At 37.9% G+C, this 26,108-nt stretch overlaps 1 pseudogene; it reads right to left on the bottom strand.

The window, feature by feature from the left end:
* Positions 1-24,930: 24,930 nt before the first annotated feature.
* LOC127077828 (uncharacterized) lies at positions 24,931-25,030 on the bottom strand (annotated as a pseudogene).
* Between the last annotated feature and the right edge of the window lie 1,078 nt (positions 25,031-26,108).

Below are 26,108 nucleotides of genomic sequence, written 5' to 3'. Positions count from 1 at the left end.
TAGTATGATTCAACATATACTGATGCAAACGCTTAGCAGCCCAATCCAATGTGCAACAAGTCTTCTCTAGCATAGAATACTGAGTCTCATAGTTGGTGAACTTCTTATTGAGGTAGTAAATTGCATATTCTTTCTTTCCAGTTTCGTCTTGTTGACCAAGAACACAACTCATACTCTCTTCAAGCACAGTCAAATACATGATCAAAGGTCTTCCTTCAACAGGTGGAGACAGAATTGGAGGCTCAAGCAAATACTCTTTGCTACTATCAAAAGCTTTCTGGCCGTCTTTGGCCCAATCACAAGACTGATCTTTCTGAAGAAGCTTGAATATAGGCGCACAGGTGGAAGTCATGTGTGAAATGAATCTTGAGATATAATTCAAGCGGTCAAGAAAACCTATGACTTGCTTCTCAGTTTTGGGCGCATGCATCTCTTGTATTGCTTTGACCTTCACAGGATCAACTTCAATACCCTTCTAGCTGACAATAAAGCCCAACAACTTACCAAAACAAACACCAAATGTACACTTATTGGGATTCAAGTGGAGTTTATACCTCCTCAAACACTGGAATAACTTCAACAAATGCTCAACATGTTCTTCTTCATCAATGGATTTGGCAATCATATTATCAACATAAACTTTGATCTCTTTATGCATCATATCATGAAAAAGAGTAGTCATGGCTCTCTGGTAAGTTGCACCAGCATTCTTTAAACCGAAAGGCATCACTCTATAACAGAATTTTCCCCAGGGTGTAATGAATGTGGTCTTCTCCATATCCTCGGGTTCCATCTTGATCTGATTATATCCGGAAAATCTGTCCATAAACGAAAAGACTTTGAACTTAGTTGTATTGTCTACCAACATATCAATGTGTGGCAGAGGGAAATCATCTTTCAGACTAGCTTTATTCAAATCTCTATAATCAACACACATGCGGACTTTTCCATCTTTTTTCAGAACAGGCACAATATTGGCCACCCATTGCGGATACTCATTGGTAACAAGGAAACCGACAACAATCTTCTTCTGCACTTCTTCTTTGATCTTCACTGCCATATCAGGAAGAGTTCTCCTCAATTTTTGCTTGACTGGCGGGCATTCTGGTTTCGACGGCAATCTATGCTCCACAGTCTCAGAATCCAAACCAGGCATGTTTTGATAGGACCAAGCAAACACATCTGAATACTCTCGGAGAAGATCAATCAACCCCTTCTTAACTTCTGGATACAGTCGAGACCCAATCTTGACTTCCTTCACATCATCTTTAGAACCCAATTTGACCAACTCAATCTGCTCTTCAAATGGCTGAATGGCTTTTTCCTCGTGCTCAAGTAGATGATACAAATCATCAGATACTTCTTCATCACTTCCTTCCTCGGTCTCAAACATAGGTGTAGCGGGATATTCGTTACCTTTAGATTTATTGACTAAATCAAAAGTAAATCATACAATTCAAGTCGCCACCGCACTTCTATTTATCCAAAGGAAAGGTTAGAAAGCGAACAAAAACCGAGAAGTTTTATCGAATCAAAAACTAATAAAAATGTCAGAGATCTGGGTAAGGGGGTTGGTTATGCAATGGGAAGGTTTTAAGCACCCAAAACATCCTTAGTACTCTAAGGGCGCCCTTTTTACAAATGTTGTAAGGTAGGTTGGTATTTGTGAAAATATTTGTGCAAACATGATTGGGGAGATGAGAAGAGAATATACAAGTTATTTACAATTTTTATGTTTGAATGGATAAACCCATTGCCTACGTACCATCTTAAAAGGTAGGATCAAAACCTTCTAGTTCGGGGTAAAAATCTCAAAAGAAGTTGGTGAATTGATTGGTCAAAAGCCTTAAGGTCTTTTGTTATCAAAGGGAGAAAACTCAATCTAAAACCACAAATCCACCATGTGAGGAGAGCTTCAACATGCTAGTGAGGGGTTAACCCTATAATAAGCATGGAAGACTTATAGTCCAATCACTAAGGATACAGGTGAGTATTATATCAACCTCTATGATGACTCAAACCGAATAACTAATGTTTATGAAAAGCTTTAACATAAATGGTCATTGGAACCACAAAATGGTTTGAGAAAGTTGGATTTACAAATGAAAAGTATTCACAAAATAAGGTCAAAGTTGACTTAAGATTCAATTCAAAATAAGTGTTATGAAAATAGTTTGAAAAATCAAAGGCATAGTGCCTAGGTTTCTAATTTTGAAAGCAATGTTAATGTTTGCACAAAAGTTTGGCTTGGGTTAGAGTGGAGAGAAGAAGAGAAGGGCTAGATCCTAAACATGCAAAGATGAGGGAAGAGAAATAAAACCACTTGGAGTTCTCTTCTTGAGATCATAAAGATGATCCAAGTTGCTCCTTTCCTTTGGATTTAGCAAGCAATAAGCAAATGACTCAAGCAATCAAGCAAATATCAATCAAGCTCCTAGGAATCTTCCAATTGGCTTTTGTATCTCTTATCTTAGATGTCCATGACAATGGCTCTTCTAATTGGCTCAAGTTTAGGATCCCTACCACAAGAACACACAAATCAAAAGGTTCCACAATGCAATAAAACAATGGACAAGAATGAGTTTAGAATAAGGTCCTTTCAATTCATCTTTCAAGATTAAGCATTCTAAAGGCATGAGGCCTAGTTGCTCTTCAACATATTTAGCATTCTAAAGGCATGAGGCCTAGTTACTCTTGAAACTCCATTTAGCATAGGTGTGGTCCTAAATCTAAGTCCTTTCTCCATTTGCATTGGGTTCACACACAAAAAAAAAAACAAAACACAAGGCAATAGTATATACACAATAATGTGCTCAAGTGAGCAAAAGGCAAATTGCATAAGCATAAACATGAGCTCAAGTGAGCAAAGGGCAAAGACAAATGAATTAATGAGCAAGAAATTAAATTGCATTAAAGTAAATTGCAAGAATTAAATTCTTGAATTTAAAAGTTATTAATTAGTAGTTAGTGTTAGTGTTCCATAAGGAAATTTAGCGCTATGTTAAGCAATCGTAAGTGGACTAATGTAGTAGTCACACCTATCTGAGGCCGGTCAATAAAACTATAGGCAAACAAACACAAGTTAGAGACCATGACTAGTAAGCCAAGCTCCTACAACTTGCCATGCCAAAAGAAAAGAAGAATGATCTTGTATAGATTTAGGTTTTTTGCTTGACCAAGGAGCAACCTATCTCTAATGCAAAGAAATTCACTTGATCTTTGATCAAGATGAATTTGATTTGGATCAAATAAGATTAAGCCCCCCATATGTCAAGGCTAACCACCAATCATTAACTCATTGATCAAAAAGACGGAAAAAAAGAAGAAGAACAAGATGGAAATGGAATGTACATAATTGAAATTCAAATGACATTAGTAAAACACATTGATCAAACATGAATGGAATCAACAGGAATCAATGGTAAACAGAAGTGAGATGAAGCTTAGAAGTCAAGAAACAATAAAAATATTTTTGGTAATTTTTGGAATTAAAATAATACTTGAATTAAAATAAACAAATAAAGGTTAAACTTCAAATCCAATTCAAATCAACTTGGAAAAGTCTAATTGGATCATCATAAGTTCAACATGGTCAAACAAGGTTTGACAAAAAATTTCATCATTTTTGGAAAACATAAACTAATTTTAAACAATTAAAAATGAAGAAAAATAACATAATTGGACTAAAATCTCAAATAAATCTCAAATCAATTAAGAAATTGATGAGAATATTTTTCATAGATTCATCATCATCCAAAGATGTTAAGAAAATATTTTTGGCATTTTTGAACATTGGAAAGTATTTTAAATGAATTAAAAATAACCAGAAAAGACATAATTCACAAAAAATATTAAATGGAATCACAAAAATAATTAAAAATCATTTTTAGAAACTAGAATTTAAGAGAAATTTTTTGCAATTGGTCCCATATTTTTGTGATTCCAAATAAAGTTATGAATTTTTAAAATAAAATGGAATAAAAGAAATTAAAATGGAAATTCAAAAAATAGGAAAAATCAGGGAGCATCTTATCAAAGCTCATTAAATGACGTGGCTGATCAGAAGCTAGTGTAGTGTGCGCTCATGATAGACTCCAATCAACAGCATCACATGCGGTATTTAAAAAAGTCAAAATAAAGCACGGCTAGGATTAAATCCAAGAGCCAGATCCAAGGGCCAGGAACTCATCCACGTGGGGACGGTGGTGGAAACCACCGTCTTCTCCGGTGAGCTTCACTATTCCGGCCAGAGTTACAGGTTTTCAAACCTTCACCATAATACACGATACATACATCATTTGAAAGCTAGGGTGATGTACATCACCCCTGTATGTACCCTTAGTTTCCACTCAAGATCCCTATAGAGAGAGAAATCTGAGATGGAAAAATGAGGTGTTCAATCTGAGTTTGCTCAATTCACAAAATTAAAAGCACAAACCAATTGCCTCTCACATGAGGACTTCAGAGGTACCAACCAATACAAGAAATGTTCAATAACAAAGGAGATTCTAATGAAAATAGTTTGAGAATCAACCTTTGAAGTGCAGCTTTTCAATGCTTGATCCACTCCAATTCTTTGGTGCAACTTATTCTTGAAGTAACAAAGGAGCTAGGCTAAGGAATTGTAAGTCAAAGATCAACCAATGAAGTTGAAAATTGAACTTGAAAAATTAAGAGAAAAATCAAAATTCCTTTGAGTGAGGGTTAGGGATTCAATTGTGCAGAACTTCAGGCGCCTTTAGGTTTAAGTTTGAAGTTTGCAAGGCATTCTATTAATAGGCAAGGATGATGCAATGCATGAATAAACTCGTGTGCATGTGAAGTTGGGTCCTCCATGCATGGGCCTGTACAAGTGCATGGGAGTCCCAAAAGCAATGGCAATTGAGTTTTATCATGGTATGCATAATTGAAACCAAAACTTCTCCTCTTCGAAAATGCCATTTGCAAAATTGAAACATAGGCATGTGGGTAATGGTTAGAAAGGTCTTGACATAAGGAAAAAATGTTATGTTGAACAAAAATCCATTTGGAGTTGGGAAAATATTGAAAATTGGTCATGAAGTTCAATGTACAAAACATGTATATGGAAATTTTGCCAAAATGGACCAACTTCAAGCCCTTCTGGTTCAATGATGCAAGCCTAAAATGACAAAACCTTAAACATAAAAGTTGTATATGTTTTCAAGAAAATCAATTTGGACTTAAAGTTTGCATCATTTGGATTTTTGATGAGAAAGTTATGGGCACTTGAAGTTGGACTTTTTCACATTTCAATGACTTTGGTCCAAAGTGACCTATAATGTTTTGTATTACCACATGTGTTTCTTGTAGGATTATGAATATTTTTCCAACACAACAATTGAATTAGACATATTAACCTTTCCAATTCACTTGGTACCACCTCAAAATCATGAAAAATTAGTGAGTTAGGTCCTTGGGAAGTTGACCCAAAATTAAGGTTTCAGTCAAAATGACCTATAATGTTTTGAAATGAATGATGACCTTACAAGTTTCAAATGGATTTTTGATGAACATGAAAGTTGTTCATATGGTTCTTAAAAACATTTTTTCTCTTGGGGTCATCTTCATTTGACAAACACATAAAAAGTTAGGTCTCAGTGGATTTCAAAATAGTCAAATGAATTGACTGATCAACTTCTCAAGTCCGAACTTCAAACCTTGATGAATGAATGATTGAGGGCACTCACATAAGCTCATATATGCATAAAATGATGAATGATAGAACTTCCATTGATTTTATTTTATCATAGGTTGAGGTTGTTTCATGAGCAAGGCATAGTCAATGCACAGTTGAATTAGGGTTTCCTTGGGAAACAATCCTCAAGCCCTTTTGATTTATCTTGATCAAATTGGAAAATTGAGATACTTGGGAGACATATATGATTATTGAGAGCTTTGGGAACCATTGTCATGCTTGCTTTTACTTTCATCTGGCCACTTCAATGGGCATGGGAGCCTCCTAGGAGCCTTGAATCACATGACTGCTTAAGCTTCAAAACAAACAAAGTTAGTGACATATTTTTGTGCTTTTGGTTAGTAATCAAAATAAGAAAAGCAATAATATACAATTCAAGCATGCTTGGTGGTCTCAAACCAACTCACACAAGCCCCAACCCTAGGGTAAGGAGCCAAGATGTTATGATCCTTTAGGCAAATGCAAATGAGCAATGTTATGATGCCATGAGGGATCTTAGGGTCAAAATTAGGGTCTTACAAATGCCCCTATTTAAGGTCATTCTAGCCGGAGATATGAAGGTTAAAATCTTCGTCTTGACGAGGTAGAATGGGCTTAAATAATAACAAAGAGACGAATTTTGGTCCCTAAGAGACCTCATGATGCAAATGTATGTATGCAAAATTAATACTCTATGGGGATATATGTCCACAAAGGGTAAAAGAAATCATGAGAAACTGAAAATCCATATGAGTAATACACTCATAAATGGGACAGCGACTCTGGGGAACTTCACTGGGGGAATAAAGGGGATAAAAATGCATGAGCAGGTCACGACTTAAAATTTGCTGAGAGAAACGAAGGGTTTCCATGAAAATAAATCAATGGAAAGTCAAAGAGAAACTAGGCCTCATGCCTTTAGAATGCGTAATCTTGAAGAGGACTTTGAAATGACCTAATCTCTAAACTCACTCTTGTCCATTCTTTGTTTGCATTGTAGAACTTTTTGATGTGTGTGTTCTTGTGCTAGGGATCTCAAACTTGACAAGTAGAAGAACCATTGTCATGATCATCCAAAGTGAGAGATACAAAAGCCATTGGAAGATTCCTAGGAACTTGATTTATTGTGTGATTGATTGCTTGAGTTATTTGCTTATTGCCTGCTATTCCAAAGGAAAGGGAACAACTTGGATCATCACTATGATATCAAGAAGGGAACTCCATTTGTGGTTTTATTTCTCTTCCTTCATCTTTGTATGTTTAGGACTTAGCCATTCTTCTTCTTCCCTCCACTCTAACCCAAGTCAAACTTTTGTGCAAACATTAACCTTGTTTTCAAAATTTAGAAACCTAAGCACTATGCTTTTTATTTTCCAAACTTCTTTTCATAACACTTATTTTGAATTAAATCTTTAAGTCAACTTTGACCATACTTTGTAAATACTTTTCATTGGTAAATACAACTCACTCAATTGTTTTTGTGGTTTCAATGGCCACTTTTGTCAAAGCTTTTCATAAACATTAGCTATTAGGTTTGAGTTATCTTAGTGGATGATACAATACTCACCTATATCCTTAGTGAGTGACTATAAGACTTCCATGCTTATTATAGGGTTACCCCCTCACTAGCATGTTGAAGCTCTCCTCACATGGTGGATTTGTGGTTTTAGGTTGAGTTTTCTCCCTTTGATAACAAAAGACCTTAAGGCTTTTGGACCAATCAATTCACCAACTTCTTTTGAGATTTTTACCCCAAACTAAGAGGATTTGATCCTAATCTTTTTTTAAGATGGTACGTAGGCAATGGGTTTATCCATTCAAACACAAAATTGTAAATAATTTGTACATTCTTCTCTCATCTCCTCGATCATGTTTGCACAAATAATTTTTCACAAATACCAACCTACCTTACAACAAATTGTGAAAATGGCTCCCTAGGAGTACCTAGGATGTTTTGGGTGCTTAAAACCTTCCCATTGCATAACCAACCCCCTTACCCCGATCTCTGACATTTTTATTAGTTTTTGATTTGGTAAAACTTCTCGATTTTTATTCGCTTTCTAACCTTTCCTTTGGATAAATAGAAGTGCGGTGGAGACTTGAATTGTATGATTTACTTTTGATTTAGTCAATAAATCTAAAGGTAACGAATACCCCGCTACAGAAAAGTGGCGACTCTGCTGGGGAGACTTGCCTAGTGGGTTTTGCCTACTTTTCACATTTTGTTGTATTGTATTGTTTATATTATTTTGTGACATATTTTTGTGCAAATTTGGGATTACTATATTAATTGTAATGTATGAATTGCTTAATATATATCAATTGCTTGTGTGCTTGGTGGTCTTGTGAGATGAGTTATGTACCCGAACTCGAGTGCACTTATGATAGGAAAATGGCATAGTCTTGTTGACTTGTGTGGAGTTATTCCTTAGCAAGTTGACTTGCAAGCCCATTCACTTGGTGGAGGTTATGTTGGGATCAATAATGTCACACGAGTAGTCGTGGTTAGGCATTACTCTTTCCAATATATGCCTTAGAAGCCAAGGACCTTAGATTACCTAGCCCATCTTGGCCTATTTTTAGGACGTAGTGCGAAGGTCGTTCAAGTGTAAGATTTGATACGATTGTTACGTGATACTACACTCATAAGAGTCTCTCTTAAGAATATTTTTGGAATACGAGTAGTCGTTTATCCGATAATATCCGAAAGATGGGATGATGACTATGGGAACCTCTTGTAGAACATGATTGGCAGGTTTAACCTTAGTACACTCCCTTTGGGTGGTTCTTAACTGAGACTCCATGCTCGTGACTTGCAACAAACCCTTGATTCATGGTTGATCCGTTCTTGTATATCCTTAATATCAATGGAACTTGGGTGTTGATAAGGTGTAAACCATAATCCACCAAAATGGATTATTGATATTAAGGATGACTTGATCCATCCCATGACCTTTGTGTGGTATGATTTGCTTGATCCTTGAGTGGGATTGTTGTATCCATGCATTCCTACACATCCATATCATCAATAATGAGAAAATTTTCAAGGAACTTAAGAGGTCTATTTGCAAATTTTTAGACATGGATAGACAAAGAAGGAATACAAAGAAGTACAGTTTCAGACAACCTGACTTGAAAGAGTTAAGGAGTTTGACATCCTATGTATTAGATCCCTTGGAGTTAAAGGCTCTTCATGGGAAGCTTCTGTCTATTCTTGATACTCAGGTGGATGAAGGTCAGATGAGTGTATTGGTGCAGTTCTATGATCCTTTGTACCGTTGCTTCACATTCCCGGATTTCCAGCTTTTGCCTATGCTTGAGGAGTATGCTTATCTTGTGGGTATACCTATTCTAGATCAGTTGTCGTTCAGTGGCTTGGAGAGGGTTCCTACTTCTCAAGAGATTGTTGATCTGTTGCATATAGATGAATCTATTGTGGGTGCTCATATGACTACCAAAGGTGGAATTCAAGGTCTCCCATCTGATTTCCTCATTGCCCAAGCTACTTTGTATGGGAAGGCCATGAGTGAGGACGCCTTTGAGGCCATATTTGTACTTCTCATCTATGGGCTAGTGTTATTCCCCAACATCGACAAGTTTGTGGATATGAATGCCATTAGAATTTTCTCTACTCTTAATCCCGTTCTGACTCTGTTGAGTGACACTTATTTCTCTTTGCATATGAGGAATGCAAAGGGTGGTGGTACCATTGTGTGTTGTTTGCCTCTGTTGTACAAGTGGTTTATTTCGCACTTGCCACAAACGGTCGCCTTCAAGGAGAACAAAGGATGTCTACGGTGGTCCACGAGACTTATGTCTCTCACTAATGATGATATCTTTTGGTACAACCATGTATATGATGGTGTGCAGATTATTGACTCTTGTGGTGAATTCTCCAATGTGCCTCTTCTTGGTACATGTGATGGGATTAACTACAACCCTGTTTTGGCACGTCGTCAGCTTGGGTTCCCCTTAAAGGATAAACCTAATAAAATTCTGTTAGAGGGTGTGTTCTTTCATGAGGGTAAAGATCCCCAAGGCTTGAAGGGCGGGATGGTCTGCGCTTGGCGCAAGATTCCTAGGAAGGGAAGGAAAGAGCTTGGTTCGAAGAATTGTATTGCTTTGGAACCCTATACCTTGTGGGTTAGGAGGAAAGCTTCTGAGTACCTTATGCCTTATGATTATCCGAGACCTACACCTTTGGTTATGGTTGGCCCTTCAACCCTCCCTGGCCAAGGAGTAGAGGAGTTGAGAGCTGAAGACCGTTCACGTGCTTGGGTTCGTGAGCGAGAGGAGCTACTTCAATAGCTTAGAGATAAGGATGCATTGATAGAGTTTCTTGAGCATCGGGTTATCGATGAGCCCGATGATGTGGTGACTTCTCTTCTTCCTCAGTCTTCCAAGTTTTGGAAGAGGAAGTATGATCGACTCGCTAAAGAGAAAGCAGATATGGAGGCAGCCTATGAGCGAGAGGTAAAGAGACTTCGTGCAGCTTATCTACCAGCCTCGAGAGCTTTGGACGATTGTTTCTAGGGTTTCATAGGATGTTCATTTTCCTTATCTCTTGTGTTGTATTTGGTTACCAAGACTGTACTTCTTTGGTGTAAAATGTTTTCCAGATATTATTGATACGATATTTCCATATATGTTTAAATGATTAATATTTCCAATATTTGCAAATAGAACTCTAAAAGTTCCTCTGGTTAAAAATAAAATCATATGCACAAGCATTGCATGCATCATGTGCATAAGCAGGTTTTGCTCCAGGCTTGTTGTTCAGTGGTCTAACTCTGTGTTCTTCATTTATTTTGAAGACAAGCTGACGCACCGGTACTACACCAGAGCTAACTTTTCAAGACTAATGGATCACCTTGAACAAGATAACAGGGAATTGAAGGAGGAAGTGGCAAGATTGACTGCCCTGATGGAGTCTTTATTGGCCGCCCAAAGCCAGTCGTCTCCAACGCCTTCAACTCCTCCCCAGAGGACAGTCGTCTCTGAGATTGCCTCTTCAACCGTGCCTGTTGCCAGTACCCACTTCGCGCCTACTGCCATGCCAGCAGGGTTTCCTTGGGGGATGCCTCCCAACGTTTGCTTCTTTGTCGGCATCTAGCCCGATCCTTGCTGTGCCACCTCCAATCGTGCATACTATGCCGAAAGTAGATGACACCATTTATCACTCTGAGCCATCTGAGGGCCTAGACGTGTATGAAAAGATGGATGCTATGAACGATCAATTCCTTGAGCTTCGCAAGGAACTCAAAACTCTCAGAAGGAAGGACCTCTTTGGCAAATATGATGTTGAGCTTTGCCTTGTTCCGAATGTCAAGATCCCTATAAAGTTCAAAGTACCTAACTTTGAAAAGTACAAGGGAAATACCTGGCCTCTCATCCATTTGGTCATGTATGCATGTAAAATGTCGACTCAGACCGACAATGATCAACTCCTCATTCATTATTTCCAAGACAGCATGTCTGGTGCCGCCCTGAGATGGTACATGGGTTTGGACAGCGCGAACATCCGCTCCTTCAACGACCTTGGCGAAGCCTTCGTCAAGCAATACAAATATAATATTGATATGGCTCCCGATAGGGACCAACTGAGGGACATGTCCCAGAAGGATAAGGAAACTTTTAAGGAGTACGCCCAGAGGTGGCGAGAATTAGCTGCACAGATTGTGCCTCCGCTGGAAGAGAAAGAGATGACCAAGATCTTTCTGAAGACCTTGAGTTCATTCTATTATGAGCGGGTGATTGCCAGCGCTCCTTCTAACTTCACCGAGATGGTGAATATGGGGATGCGTCTGGAGGAAGGAGTCAGGGAAGGGCGCCTGACTAGAGAAGAAGACTCTTCTGCCAAAAGTTATGGGGCGTTTGCAAAGAAGAAAGATGGCGAGGCATATGATGTGACCTCCCATGTTAAATATAGAAGACCCTCCGTAAAGAGGAAGACCGTGCGTCCCGCCGGTAACCAGCACCAGGTGGCTCATATAGCACCTATTTTCAGAGAAAATCAGTAGTATCAACATCATAACCAGCAACAGCAACATCAACAGTATCAACAACAACAACACCATCCTCAACAGCAGGCCTACCAGCCTCGAAACAATAATCAGACCAGTACAAGCTATGATAGGAAGAGGGTCAGTTTTGATCCTATTCCCATGACCTATGCAGAGCTCTATCCTTCTTAATAGAAAGGAAACTGATCACTCCACGTGACCCACCTGCTATACCTACCAACCCTCAGTGGTGGTATAGGCCCGAGCTTCATTGTGTTTATCATTCCGGTGCTCCCGGACATGATGTGGAGAACTGCTACCCGTTGAAAACCAAGGTTCAAGACCTTGTGAGAAGCGGTATATTGTTTTTCGAGGACGTAGGTCCTAATGTCAAGAAGAGCCCATTGCCCGAGCATGGGAAATCTGCTATCAACATGGTTCAGGGTTGCCCTGGCAAATATAAAGTCCGATATGTCAGCCATATCCGAAAATATTTGGTCGAGATGCACAGACTGTTGTGTGGATACAGTCGCTATGAGCATGACCATGACAGTTGTTGTGTTTGCACTGTCAATGAGAGGGGATGTCGTCAAGTTAGAAAAGACATCCAAGAAATGTTGGATCAAGGTGTGATTGAGATACTTCAGAATCGCGATGAAGGTGATGAAGTTAATGTGATATCACCAGTATTTAGGATCCCAAAGCCTGTCGTCATCCGATATGATGGCAGAAAGCAGAAGGCTTTTCCTTCTCTCATAATAAAGCCAGATGGCCCTGTGCCATACTCTTCTGACAAAGTTGTTCCATATTATTATAATGTTGTGGCATTTGAAGATGGGAAGGAGGTGCCTCTACCCTCCACTTTTGTTGTTAATATTGCTGATGTCAGTGGTCTGACCCGTAGTGTTCGTATTTTCTCGGTGCCGCTGAAACCCCAGGCTGACACCAGAAGGGTTGATACTGCTGATAGTGTCGTTCGTCATATGGGAAATTCTTCCAATTCTCCGAACCCGACACTTGCTGTTAATAGACCTGTCGATGCTGCTAGAACTCTTGTCCCTGCTGGCCAGAATGGCATGATGAAAGAGGACTGTGATGAGATGTTGAGGCTCATCAAGAGGAGTGAATACAACGTTGTGGATCAGCTTCTGCAAACGCCTTCAAAGATATCTGTGTTGTCTTTGTTGATGAATTTTGAGCCACACCGTGAAGCTCTGAAGAATGTGTTGGACGTGGCGTATGTAGATCATGACGTTACAATAGAACAATTTGATAGTATTGTTGCAAACATTACTGCTTGTAACAATTTGAGTTTCTGTGATGCTGATCTCCCCGAGGAGGGAAGAGACCACAATTTGGCACTTCACATCTCCATGAATTGCAAAGATGATGTCATGTATAATATGATGGTAGACACTGGATCATCACTGAATGTGTTACCAAAATACACTCTTGCTAGACTTTCTTATCAGGGGCCTCCCATGAGGCAGAGTGGAGTGGTCGTGAAGGCTTTTGATGGATCCCGTAAAATTGTGATTGGCGAGGTTGAACTCCCAGTCAAGATTGGACCAAGTGATTTCCAGATCACTTTTCAGGTCATGGATATTCACCCATCATATAGTTGTTTGTTGGGCCGGCCATGGATTCACGAGGCAGGCGTCGTGACATCCACCCTACACCAAAAGTTGAAATTTGTCAAGAACAAAAAGTTGGTGGTGGTAGGGGGAGAGGAGGCTCTCTTGGTAAGCCATTTTTCTTCCTTTTCTTATATTGATGTTGAGGACGAGGTTGAGACGCCGTTCCAAGCCTTGTCTATTGTTGAGCCTTCTAAGAAAGGAACTTCTTCATTTGCATCCTACAATGATGCGAAGTTGGCCATTAAGCATGGCGCAACTACTGGTTTAGGACAAATGATTAAGCTGGAAGACAATAAATCCCGGACTGGCATAGGGTACTCTTCAGGCACTTTCAACAGGCATGGGATGTTTCAGAGTGGTGGTTTTACCAACACGGTTGAAGATCAGGAAGTTGCTACTGTTGTAGAAGAGGATGCAGAGGAAGATTCTGGCAACTTTGTCATCCCTGGAGGGGTCTGCAATAATTGGGTCGCTACTGATGTCCAACAGTTGTCCATAAGTCAACGTAATGTTCATTTTTGTTTAAAAACCCTTCTCCCATGCCAAAAGAAGAAGTGATGACATTGTTGGCCCATAAATACAATGATATTCATTCAATAAATTCATGTTAAATGTTTATTTTTCCAAATTATTTTCACTTTTTGCTTTTTTGCATGAAATTGGTGATCACATAAAACCTTAAAAATAGAATAAAATCAATCTTTTCATCTGCATAATGATTTGCCTTGTTTGAATTCTAAAATCTCTTTTATATCCAAAATCATTATGCAGGTTGATCAAACCCATTGAACATAATGATCCAACACCATCTCCCAACTTTGAGTTCCCTGTATTTGAGGCCAAAGAAGATGATGTTGAAGAGATTCTTGATGAGATTACTCGTCCACTCGAGCACGAAGAGAAGATCATTCAGCCACATCTTGAGAATCTGGAAACAGTCAACTTGGGGTCTGAAGATTGTGTTCGTAAGGTGAAGATTGGGGCACTCCTAGAAGAATCTATTAAGAAGGGGTTGATTGAGTTGCTACGAGAATACGTCGATGTCTTTTCCTGGTCATATGAAGACATGCCTGGTCTGGATACTGATATTGTGCAACATTTCCTACCTTTGAAGCCTGAGTGTGTGTCGGTGAAGCAGAAGCTCAGAAGAACTCATCCTGGTATGGCAGTGAAGATCAAAGAAGAAGTGCATAAGCAAATTGATGCGGGGTTTCTGGTGACTTCTACATATCCTCAATGGGTGGCCAATATTGTGCTCGTGCCTAAGAAAGATGGAAAAGTCTGGATGTGTGTGGACTATAGAGACTTGAATAAAGCTAGTCCGAAAGATGATTTTCCTCTACCACATATTGATATGTTGCTAGATAATACATCTAAATTCAATGTCTTCTCATTTATGGACGGATTTTCCGGTTATAATCAGATCAAAATGGCACCCGAGGATATGGAGAAGACAACATTCATCACACCTTGGGGAACATTCTTTTTTCGAGTGATGCCCTTCGGTTTAAAGAACACCGGAGCCACGTATCAACGAGCTATGACTACCTTGTTTCACGATATGATGCACAAGGAGATCAAGGTATATGTTGATGATATGATTGCAAATTCAAGAACGGAAGTTGAACATGTAAAGCACTTGTTGAAGCTTTTTCAGCGTTTGAGGAAGTATAAGCTTCGTCTGAATCCTAACAAGTGTACATTTGGAGTCCGTTCCGGCAAGTTATTGGGCTTTATTGTCAGCGAAAGAGGTATTGAAGTTGATCTTGCCAAGGTCAAAGCAATACAAGAGATGCCTGCGCCCAAAATTGAGAAGCAAGCCCGAGATTTTCTTGGCCGCTTGAATTATATTTCTAGATTTATATCCCACATGACTGCCACATGTGCGCCAATATTCAAGCTCCTCCAGAAGCGTCATGATTGGACCAAGGAGTGCCAGAAGGCCTTTGGCAATATTAAAGAGTATCTGTCCAAGCCTCCGATTCTGTCTCCGCCTGTGGAAGGGAGATCCTTGATTATGTATCTGACAGTTCTTGAAGACTCAATGGGATGTGTCCTTGGTCAGCAAGACGAATCAGGGAAGAAGGAATATGCCATCTACTATCTGAGTAAGAAGTTTACTGATTGTGAGTCTCGATACTCAATGCTTAAGAAAACATGTTGTGTTTTGGCTTGGGCTGCTAAGCGCTTACGCCAGTATATGTTGAATCATACGACTTGGTTGATATCCAAAATGGATCCAATCAAGTATGTATTTGAGAAATATGTTTTAACTGGGAGGATTGCCCGTTGGCAGATGCTGTTGTCTAAGTATGATATTGAGTATCGAGCTCATAAAGCTATTAAGGGTAGTATCTTGGCTGACCACTTGGCACATCAACCAATTGAGGATTATCAGTCAGTTCAGTATGACTTCCTTGATGAGGAAATTCTGTATTTGAAAATGAAAGATTGTGATGAGCCTACGCTCGATGAAGGGCCAGAACCTGGTTCCCGATGGAGCATGGTGTTTGATGGTGCTGTAAATCAATATGGAAATGGTATTGGGGCAGTGGTTATTACTCCTAAGGACACACATTTTCCTTTTACAGCAAGGCTAACTTTCAAATGCACGAATAATATGGTGGAGTATGAGGCCTGTATTATGGGTTTGGAAGAGTGTATTGATCTTAGGATCAAGCATCTTGATGTTTATGGTGATTCGGCCCTTGTTGTTAATCAGATTAAGGGTGAATGAGAGACGAATCAGCCTGGCCTCATCCCATATAGAGATTATGCGAGGAGGATTTCAACTTTCTTTACTGAGGTTGACTTCCATCATATTCCTCGAGATGAGAATCGGATGGCAGATGCTCTTGCTACACTTGCTTCGATGATTGTGGTGAGACTCTGGAATGAAGTCCCCAATCTTACTGTGATGCGCTTGGATAGACCAGCTCATGTATTTGCAGTAGAAGAAGCGAAAGATGATAAGCCATGGTATTATGATATTAAGTGTTTTCCTCAGAGTCAGATTTACCCGCCTGGGGCATCTGTTAAAGATAAGAAGACTTTGAGGAGATTATCTGGTAGTTTCTACCTCAATGGCAAGGTGCTTTATAAAAGAAATTTTGACATGGTTCTGCTCAGATGCGTGGATAGACACGAGGCAGACCTGTTGATGACTGAAGTCTGTAGCGGGGTATTCATTACCATTAGAGATATTGACTAAATCCAAGGTAAACCATACAAGTCGAGTCGCCACCGCACTTCTATTTATCCAAAGGAATGGTTAGAAAGCGAACAAAAACCTAAAAGTTTTATCGAATCAAAAACTAGTAAAAATGTCAGATATCGGGGTAAGGGGGTTGGTTATGCAATGGAAAGGTTTTAAGCATCCAAAACATCCTAGGTACTCCTAGGGAGCCCTTTTCACACTTGTTGTAAGGTTGGTATTTTGTGAAAATTTATTTGTGCAAACATGATTGAAGAGATGAGAAGAGAATATACAAGTTAATTACAATTTGTGTTTGGATGGATAAATTCATTACCTACGTACCATCTTGAAAAAGATTAGGATCAAAACCTCGTAGCTCGGGGTAAAAATCTTAAAACAAGTTGGTGAATTGACTGGTCCAAAAGCCTTAAGGTCTTTTGTTATCCAAGGGAGAAAACTCGACCTAAAACCACAAATCCACCATGTGAGGATAGCTTCTACATGCTAGTGAGGGGTTAACCCTATAATAAGCATGGAAGACTCATTGTCCATCACTAAGGATATAAGTGAGTATTACATCTACCTCAAGAATAACTCAAACCTAATAGCTAAAGGTTATGAAAAAGTTTTGATTAAGAAAGTGGCCATTGAAACCACAAAGGTATTTGAATGAGTTATATTTACCAATGAAAAGTATTTACAAAATATGGTCAAAGTTGACTTAAAGGTTCAATTCAAAATAAGTATTAGGAAAAGAAAGTTTGAAAATCAAAAGCATAAGGCTTAGGTGTCTAATGTTTAAAAGAAGTGTTAAATGTTTGCACAAAAGTTTTGGCTTGGGTTAGAGTGAAGGGAAGAAGAAGAATGGCTAAAGTCCTAATCATACAAGAGATGAAGGAGAAGAAGTAAGACCATAAATAGAGTTCCTCTCTTGAGATCATATTGATGATCCAAGTAGCTCAGATCCTTTGGAATATGCAAGCAAAATAAGTGTAAGCTCAAGCAATCAACATAATCAAACAAGCTCTTAGAAGATCCCCAATGTCTCTTGTATCTTTGACTTTGGATGAACATGGCAATGGTCCTTCAATTTGGCTCAAATAGGATTCCCTAACACAAAAGCACCCACATCAAAGAGTTCTATGAAGTAAATCAAGAATGGATAAGATTGAGTTTAGAGATTTGGTCTTTCTAATCCATCTTCAACATTAAGGTCCTTTTACTCCAATTTTGCATAGGGAATGTCCTAGAAACTAAGTCCATTTGTCCATTTTTTTGCATTTGGTCCACAACAATTAAAATAAAACACAAGCACAATAATGTATACACAATTATATGCTCAAGTGAGCAAAAGGAAAATTGCATTAACATAAACATGTGCTCAAATGAGCAAAGTAAAAAGCAAATGAATAATATGTACAAGAATAGTAAATTTCATAAATGTAAAGAGCAAGAATTAAATTTTAATGGTTAATGGTTAGTGTTAGAGTTGGTGTGCCCTAAGGCAATTTAGCGCTATCTTAAGCAATCGTAATTGGACTTATGTAGAAGTCACAACTATCTGAGGCCGGTCAATAATAATGTAGGCAACAACACAAGTTATAGGTCTTGATTAGTGAATCAAACTCCAATAACTTGCCATGCCAAAAAGAAGATGAGAAATGATATTGTATTGATTTAGGTTCTTTGCATGATTTAGGAAGCAACCTATCCTTAATGCAAAGCCATTCACTTGATCCATGATCAAGATGAATTAGATTTGAATCAAGGAAGATTGAACCTCCATGTATCAATGCTAACCATCAATCTTTAACTCATTGATCAAAAAGAAAAAAGAAGAAGAAGAAGAAGAAGAAGAAGAAGAAGATGAAGAATTAAAATGCATTAATTGAAATGGAATGAGATAATCAACAAGTATTGACCAAAGATAGAGAAGATCAAGGTCAAACAATAGAAAACAGAAGCAAAATGAAGATTGGAAGTCAAGAAACAAATAAAATATTTTTGGCATTTTTTTAATATTAAAATAAAACTTGAATTAAAATAATAAAGAAAAGTCAAACTTCAAACTCACTTAAAAACAACTTTGAAAAGTCCAAGTGAATTATCCCAAGTTCAACAAGGTCAAACAAAGTTTGACAAAAAATTTCAGCATTTTTAGAAGTCAGAAACTATTTTAAATCAATTAAAAGGCATAAAAATAACCTAATTGAACTAAAACCTCAAATAAATCTTAAATCAATTAATAAATTGATGATAATATTTTTCATAGATCTATCATCATTCAAAGAGGTTGGAAAAATATTTGTGTATTTTTTGAATATTAAAAACTATTTTAAATGAATTAAAAATAACCAGAAAAGAGAAAATTACTAAAAAATATCAAATGATAAAATAAAAAATATTAAGAATCATTTTTAGAAAGTAGAAATTAAAAGGAGAAAAATGAAATTGGTCTCATATTTTTTGGACCAATAATGAGAGAGATATGAATTTTTAAAGAGAAATAGAATTATAAGAAATAAAAGAATTAAAAATCAGAAAATAGAAAAATAGGAAATGCGTGGGCCGTCTGATGATGATTCATTAATTGATGTGGATCATCACACGACTAAGAAGCGCGCGTTCACCATATGCGCCAGTCAACTGTGATACACCAAGCCTAATAAAAGATCATAACAATGGACACACGTGATTGCATCTGGAAAAATGAATGAACGATCCAGATCAAATCTGGAGACCAGACGGTGGCCTGCGCCACCGTCTTCTCCGGCCAAGTCAAAAATTGCAGAGATTAAAATGGTAACCAAAAGGCACGATCCCGGCATCAATCGAGAGCTGAGGTGATGTACATCACCCCTGTACCACTCAAATCCATTCTAGATCTCTATATTGAGAGAAATAAAAAGTGGAAGATCTGTGGTGTTCATATGAACTTCATGATTTTTGAAAATTGAAAGCATAATAATGTTACCTCTATGCAGAGGACTTCAGATCACACAACAATAATGAGAATTAAGCACTATGCAGGCTGATTCGAAGAAAATAACAGTTGAGGTAAACCTTTGATTTGCAAGGCTTTGAGTCACAATTCTTGGATGCTATTGCTTACAGTCTACACTATAGATCAAGGAGAAGAAGGTTTAGGAACTTTAAGATCTGAAAATTGATCAATGAAACCAAAGTTCATATCTGATAATTTTGAAGAAAAATGAGCTAGTTCCTTTAGTGATGGTTGTGGTTTCAGTTTAGCAGTAATTTGGGCGCCTTTAGGTTGAAGAATTATGAAGCTATGGCATGGTATTTATAGGCAATGCAATGCTGAATGCATGATTTCAAATTTGCATGAATGGAAAGTGTTGCAACATGCGAAAAAAAACAACCGGCGAAAAGAGAAACAGAAGAGTCGCCACCGTTCGTTATTTATCCCAAAGGAGGGAAAGGAAACGATCGAAGAAAACCTGAAGAGAGGAAAAGACAAGGTCTCGCAACCAAATCTAGGGTTCGGGAGTCGATTATGCGAAGGGAAAGTATTAGCACCCCTACGCATCCGTAGTACTCTACGGGATCCACTCTTGTTGTTCTAGTCTAAAGGGTGTAGGTATATCTAAAGTACTATCTGCTAAAAGAAGGTCAAAAGAAAATGACTTGCAAGGATGTCGCATCCACTGCCTACATATCTCACCTGAGTATGAGAATCAGGTCTTCGTAGCTCGGCTACCTATGGGCGAAAGAGAAGTGTGCTCGATAAGACATCGCATCTTAGGCCTACGTATCTCATCTGGAATGAGAATCAGAGCAAAATGTAGTTCAGGTAACTACGGGAACAAGGGTCTCGATTGCAACTAGGGCAAGAGAATAGGAAGGTCTCAATCGCAACGAGAGCGAGAGAAGAGAATCGCAGTAAGGGCGAAAGCAAGCAAGGATTAGTTGTTAGTCGTCAGTCAAAACTCGGCAAGACATCGCATCTCGTGCCTACGTATCTCATCTGAACATGAGAATCAGAGTTGTCGTATTTCGGCTAACTAGGGGTTAAGGATTGCCATCTGAACATGGAATTATAAAAGAGGACACCAGATGTGTCAAAGGAAAGTGGGCAATGTGTTCAACGTCCTAGCAGTAGGTGTCGCAACTCGCTGAATCGAGTCTTAGGCAGTTACCTCTTTGCAATAGAACGAACTAATATGCCACAAGATCGGAGACGTACAGAAGGTCTAAAAGTGGGGAAGCTCTGCCCTAGAGTTGTCATGCAATGTGGACCTATGTGTTAGGATTTACAGAAGGGAACATCTACCTAATGTTAGCATGCAAAGAATAAGGGAATTCTACCTATGTTATCATACAAAGGGTTCTACCTAATGGGTGCTACCTAAACGGAACAAGAGTCGATGGATGGAGCAAGGAGGGGAGCCACGGATAAGGGTAGATGGTGATGCCTGAGGCAATCGACTTACAAGAGGATGGATGAATACGTGCTGGTTCTGTTAAGTTTTGAAAATGATTACTCGACGTTGGATCGAGCTTTTGATCTTGTTTTGAAATGATTATCGGATGTTCGTTTTAATTCTTGCATTAACAGATGATAAAGAATGAAAGAGTAAATATTATACACTTTATGGGAGAGGGTACATTTTTTATGAATAGGGATGGTTCATGCCAATCAAACAATAAGAATATATGCCTCAATCATCATACAAGTAGCCAATAGTTATCAATCAAATCAGATAAGTAAACAAGTATATAATCAAATCAAAGAGTCAAAGAATGAAATAATGGAGCATTAAACAAGGCATGAGAAGTATGAACATGTTAAAATATCAAGCAATATTAAGCATGGATGAAAGAAACAAGTATAACAAATAACAGATGAATCAGACAGATGAAAAGATGCACAAAAGGGCCCACTGAAATAATTTAATCAAGAAATGAGGTAAGGATCAAATAAAATCAAGATAAAAGGCCTCTAGTACATGGCCGATGAGATGAACAAGGAAGGATCAAAAGATCTCTTCAATTGCCATAAGCAATCCCTAAGTCAAACATCGATCATAAAGAAGTCGACTGAAAATTCAAGCCAATTTAATAAATATCAAATAAATAGCAAATTAATAAAGAAAATCATGAAAAATTAAACTAAGTAAGGCGGATTCAGAACATCATTATCCCCCAAAAAGATTTTTAAAATAATGAAAATTGGTACATGAATTAATTGAAATAAAACTGAGGTCAAACCAAAAGTCAACCAACAAAACTAGGTTAAAAATAAATCAAGAATATCTAGCAAATTAATCAAGAAAATTATGAAAAATTAAAATAAATAAGTTAGGGTCAGGACATCATCATCCCCCAAAAAGATTTTAAAAATAATGAAAATTGGTACATGAAGTAGTTGAAATAAAACAGAGGCCAAACCAAAAGTCAACCAACCAAACTAGGTTAAAAATAAATCAATAATAAATTAAAAATGTGAAATAAAAATCCAAGAAAAATTCAGGTTGACCATGGGGCAGTGGTTAACCTTCATCCTAAAACTCAAAGGCTAAAAATAATTTTAAGTTATAAAAATAAAATCAAAAAACAAATGTATGCTAAAATGGACCACTTAGAATGAATAATTAAAATAAAATATTAATACTAAATAAATGCGAAAATAAAAATTAAATAAAATTAAGTAAGGCATCAAGAAATATTGAAAATATTTTTGGGTATTTTTATGAGCAAAGAAAATATTTTATGTTAATTAAAATCAAAACAGAAATAAAAATGGGAATTTTAAAAAAGGATATGAAAAGGGGGTGTATTGGCATTTTGGACTGAACTGAAAAAAAAAGGTTATGCGCTAATGGGCCATGAGCGTGGGGTGTGAAAAGCAGTCAGCAAAGCCCACGATCCAAAGCAATTATTAAATCTGGCATGACAAAATGAAATAACATTTTAATAAAACAAATCATGTGAACATGTTATCAATCGGTCACGCTCAACTTAAGTCACTAGAAGACAAAACAACACGAATGGCTGATAACATAAAATTATATCACATTTTAGGACTTAATTCAATTAAATTATATTATTATTTGCTTCAATTTATTTCATTTTACTCGATATTACTCGGTATTTCCTTTCTATTTATCTCAGGTAGTTTATTTGAAGCACAAGTAAAAAAGGGAAGAAAAAGAGGTGCAGAAAGAAGTTTTTTGAAACAAATATCAAAAGCCAAAGCCCAGCCCAAAAAAGGCACAGGCGTTGTGCCTGTGACGAGCGTCACAAGGGCTGTGACGAGCGTCACGCCTTGCACACTCCTGTGACGAGCGTCACACATGGTGTGACGGACGTCACACCATTCCCCTATATTTTTGCCTTCAGAGACGTTGAGTCCTATTTGCACGCCTAACCCTTCGTTACGTGAAGACCCCTTGACGCGGACTACCTTTGGAAACCGTTACAGAAAGTACCAGTATAAATATCAGCTTTGCAAACCCTGCAGGGGTGACACGCTTCCACACTTTTTCCAGCTTTCGCTTTTTCGCATTTTTCTTTTTCCAACAGCTTAGGCATATTTTTCCAGTACTACTTTTATGAGTTTTATATTGTTTTCTTTTGCAATTCTATTTTCTTTTCTAGCATTTAATTAATTTTTCGCACAATAGTTTCTACACCGGAAACTATTGTGTACCTTTTACCGGATCTAACCTTACGTTAGAATCTAGTTTTTTATTCCTTCGCTTTTAGTTTCCTGCCTGATTGAAGAATTCAAGAACAGATCCAACCGACCTGTGGTGGAGTGTTCAAGACTGCTATTTAATTTCTCAGGTTCTTTAATTATTGTTTGAATTTATATATGCTTTGTTTTATTGTTTATTTATATTATATGCTTGAGATGAATCTGTTTATGCATGATATTTATTTAAGTCTGTTTAGTATGTCTGGCTAAATTATTTAGGTATCGGTATGTAAAGTAAGCGGAATGAAGGAATCAAAACTAAGTTGGTTTAATTAAGTTTAAAATTAAAATCACTCTTTTTACGGTCTCAATTTACAGGTTTAATAACAAAGTTTTTGTACGAAAGTAAAAGACATAAAGAAGTTAAAATCAATAGAGCGTGAGTTTGAGGTTTTGACTGGACAATGTAAATTGGACATTAATTCTAGATCAGGGCGAGAGCAATTTTTAGAGTTAATTAAATTCTAACCTTTTTCAAAAAGTATTTTTAAAGATTGAATGTGAGGACGAGAGTTAAGCATTTTAATTTAATTATATAACCTAAGTCAACAGAGCGAGAGTTTGAGATAAGGGTGTTTAAACGATTAGTGTTTTCTTAAAAAGAGTTTCTACGGATTCTATTGTTTTCAAAAAGTGGTTTTTGACTTAACTATAAGTGACAGCTACGTTAATATAAAATCATAGTTTATTCAACAGAGCGAGAGTTTGAGATAAAACTTTTAATCAATAGCGTCAACTGAAAAGATTTATTTTAAAACCAAGAAACCAATAAAGAATTGATTCCCTAATTACGACGAACTGCATACTGATATCCGCTTATTAGATATTTATTTTAGATCTTATTTTAGTTTTAGTTTTTTCCCCAAACAATCAAAGTATTACCTGCCTTAGCTTTACGAAGTAACCTTAGATAACGGTATATCGATTCATAAGTCCCTGTGGGATCGATATCTTTTAAAACTACGCGATAGAACTGTGCACTTGCAGTTTGTACCCCAAATTCGACTCATAAAGTCGCGATCAAGTTTTTGGCGCCGTTTCCGGGACTTTTATTTAGTCGATATCGTAACTCTTCTGTTACGCTGTAGAGATTAAGGTTTTTCTTTCTCTTTTCTTTCTTTTGTTGATTTGTATGCCACGCACTCGCTCACAAGGCGAGCCGTTCTACTTACGAATCAACGATATCGAACTATATCTCCGAGTCTTACGACGAATTCGGGAATATCGTGCTGCAAACAATCTACCTCCTGTAGAACTTCCCGATTTCAAAAATATTTTCCCTTCGATACCCGAGATGGCAGAACCAGCTCGTGCTCTTCGAGATTACGCCGCTCCATCGCAAGATGAACCGCATTCAAGTATTGCTCCACCCGCAATCGAAGCAAACAACTTTGAACTCAAACCTTCACTGTTGCAGGCAGTGCAACAGAACCAATTCTCTAGAAATCCTACCGAGGATCCTAACCTTCATTTATCCGTATTTGTCCAATACGCTGATACTGTTAAAGCTAATGGTGTCACTTCAGAGGCAATTCGACTTCGTCTTTTTCCTTTCTCACTAAGAGATAGCGCTAGAAGATGGCTTCAATCTCTTCCTTCCAACTCAGTCACCACATGGAACGAGTTGAAGAAAGTTTTTCTTGCTCGATATTTTCCGCCAAGCAAAACAGCTATGTTAAAAGCCCAAATAAATGGATTTAAACAGAAAGATAACGAGTCTCTTTTCGAAGCATGGGAAAGATACAAAGACATGATGAGACTTTGTCCACACCATGGTTTAGAAGACTGGTTAGTAATTCATACCTTCTATAATGGTCTCCTGTACAACACGAGGTTAACAATAGACACCGCCGCAGGTGGTGCACTAATGAACAAACCTTATGCTGATGCCTACCAACTTATCGAAAGCATGGCTCAAAACCGCTATCAGTGGGGAAGCGAACGAACAATGGTGGAAAAACCTCAAACGAAAACTGGCATGTACGAGATAAGTAACCTTGATCATGTTAATGCAAAAGTGGATGCTCTGGTCCAGAAAATTGAAAGTTTAAATGTATCACCTCCAGCCACCGTAGTTGCCATAACTCAGAATTACGAAGTCTGTGGAATCCAAGGTCACACTCCTGCAGATTGTCAACTCCTAACAGGAATCCAAGCGGAGCAAGTAAACTATGCTCAAGGAAGCCCTTACTCGCACACCTATAACTCAAATTGGAAGAATCATCCCAATTTTTCATATAAGAGTAATAATGCTTTATACGCACCTGGACAATCTCCAAATCAAGCCCCAGCTATACCTCTGGGATATCAGAAGCCGATTCCATCTACACCTAACAATAACGCCCCTAGGAAATCCAACTTGGAAATCATGATGGAAAACTTTATAGCTTCTCAACAGCAAACCAATAAAGATTTCTTAAACCAGAATGTACACACTGGCGAACAAATTAAACAACTAGCAAGTAAAGTAGATGCCCTGGCTACTCATAACAAAATGCTGGAAACGCAAATATCACAAGTAGCTCAACAACAAGCGCCTACTGCTGCCCCAACTGGTACATTTCCTGGCCAACCCCAACCTAACCCAAGAAGCCACGCTCATGCAATTATACTGAGAAGTGGAACGGAAGTGGAAGGATCGTCTGACCCAAGGATAGAAAACCAAAACTCTAAAAAGTCAACTGAGGAAGAAAGTGAACCTAAGGAAAAGGAAGAGAGTAATAAGGAAACCGTAGAAAAGAAGGAACCTTATGTACCTCCACCACCTTATAAACCACCTATCCCTTATCCTCAAAGGCTTATTAAAACCAAAGATGCGGGCCAATTTAAAAAATTTGTCGACCTACTAAAACAATTA

This window comes from Lathyrus oleraceus, chromosome 4, assembly GCF_024323335.1.
Source record: "Lathyrus oleraceus cultivar Zhongwan6 chromosome 4, CAAS_Psat_ZW6_1.0, whole genome shotgun sequence".
NCBI lineage: Eukaryota > Viridiplantae > Streptophyta > Magnoliopsida > Fabales > Fabaceae > Lathyrus > Lathyrus oleraceus.
The sequence above is the reverse complement of the archived record's forward strand: the minus strand, read 5'-3'. Positions and strand labels throughout refer to the sequence as shown.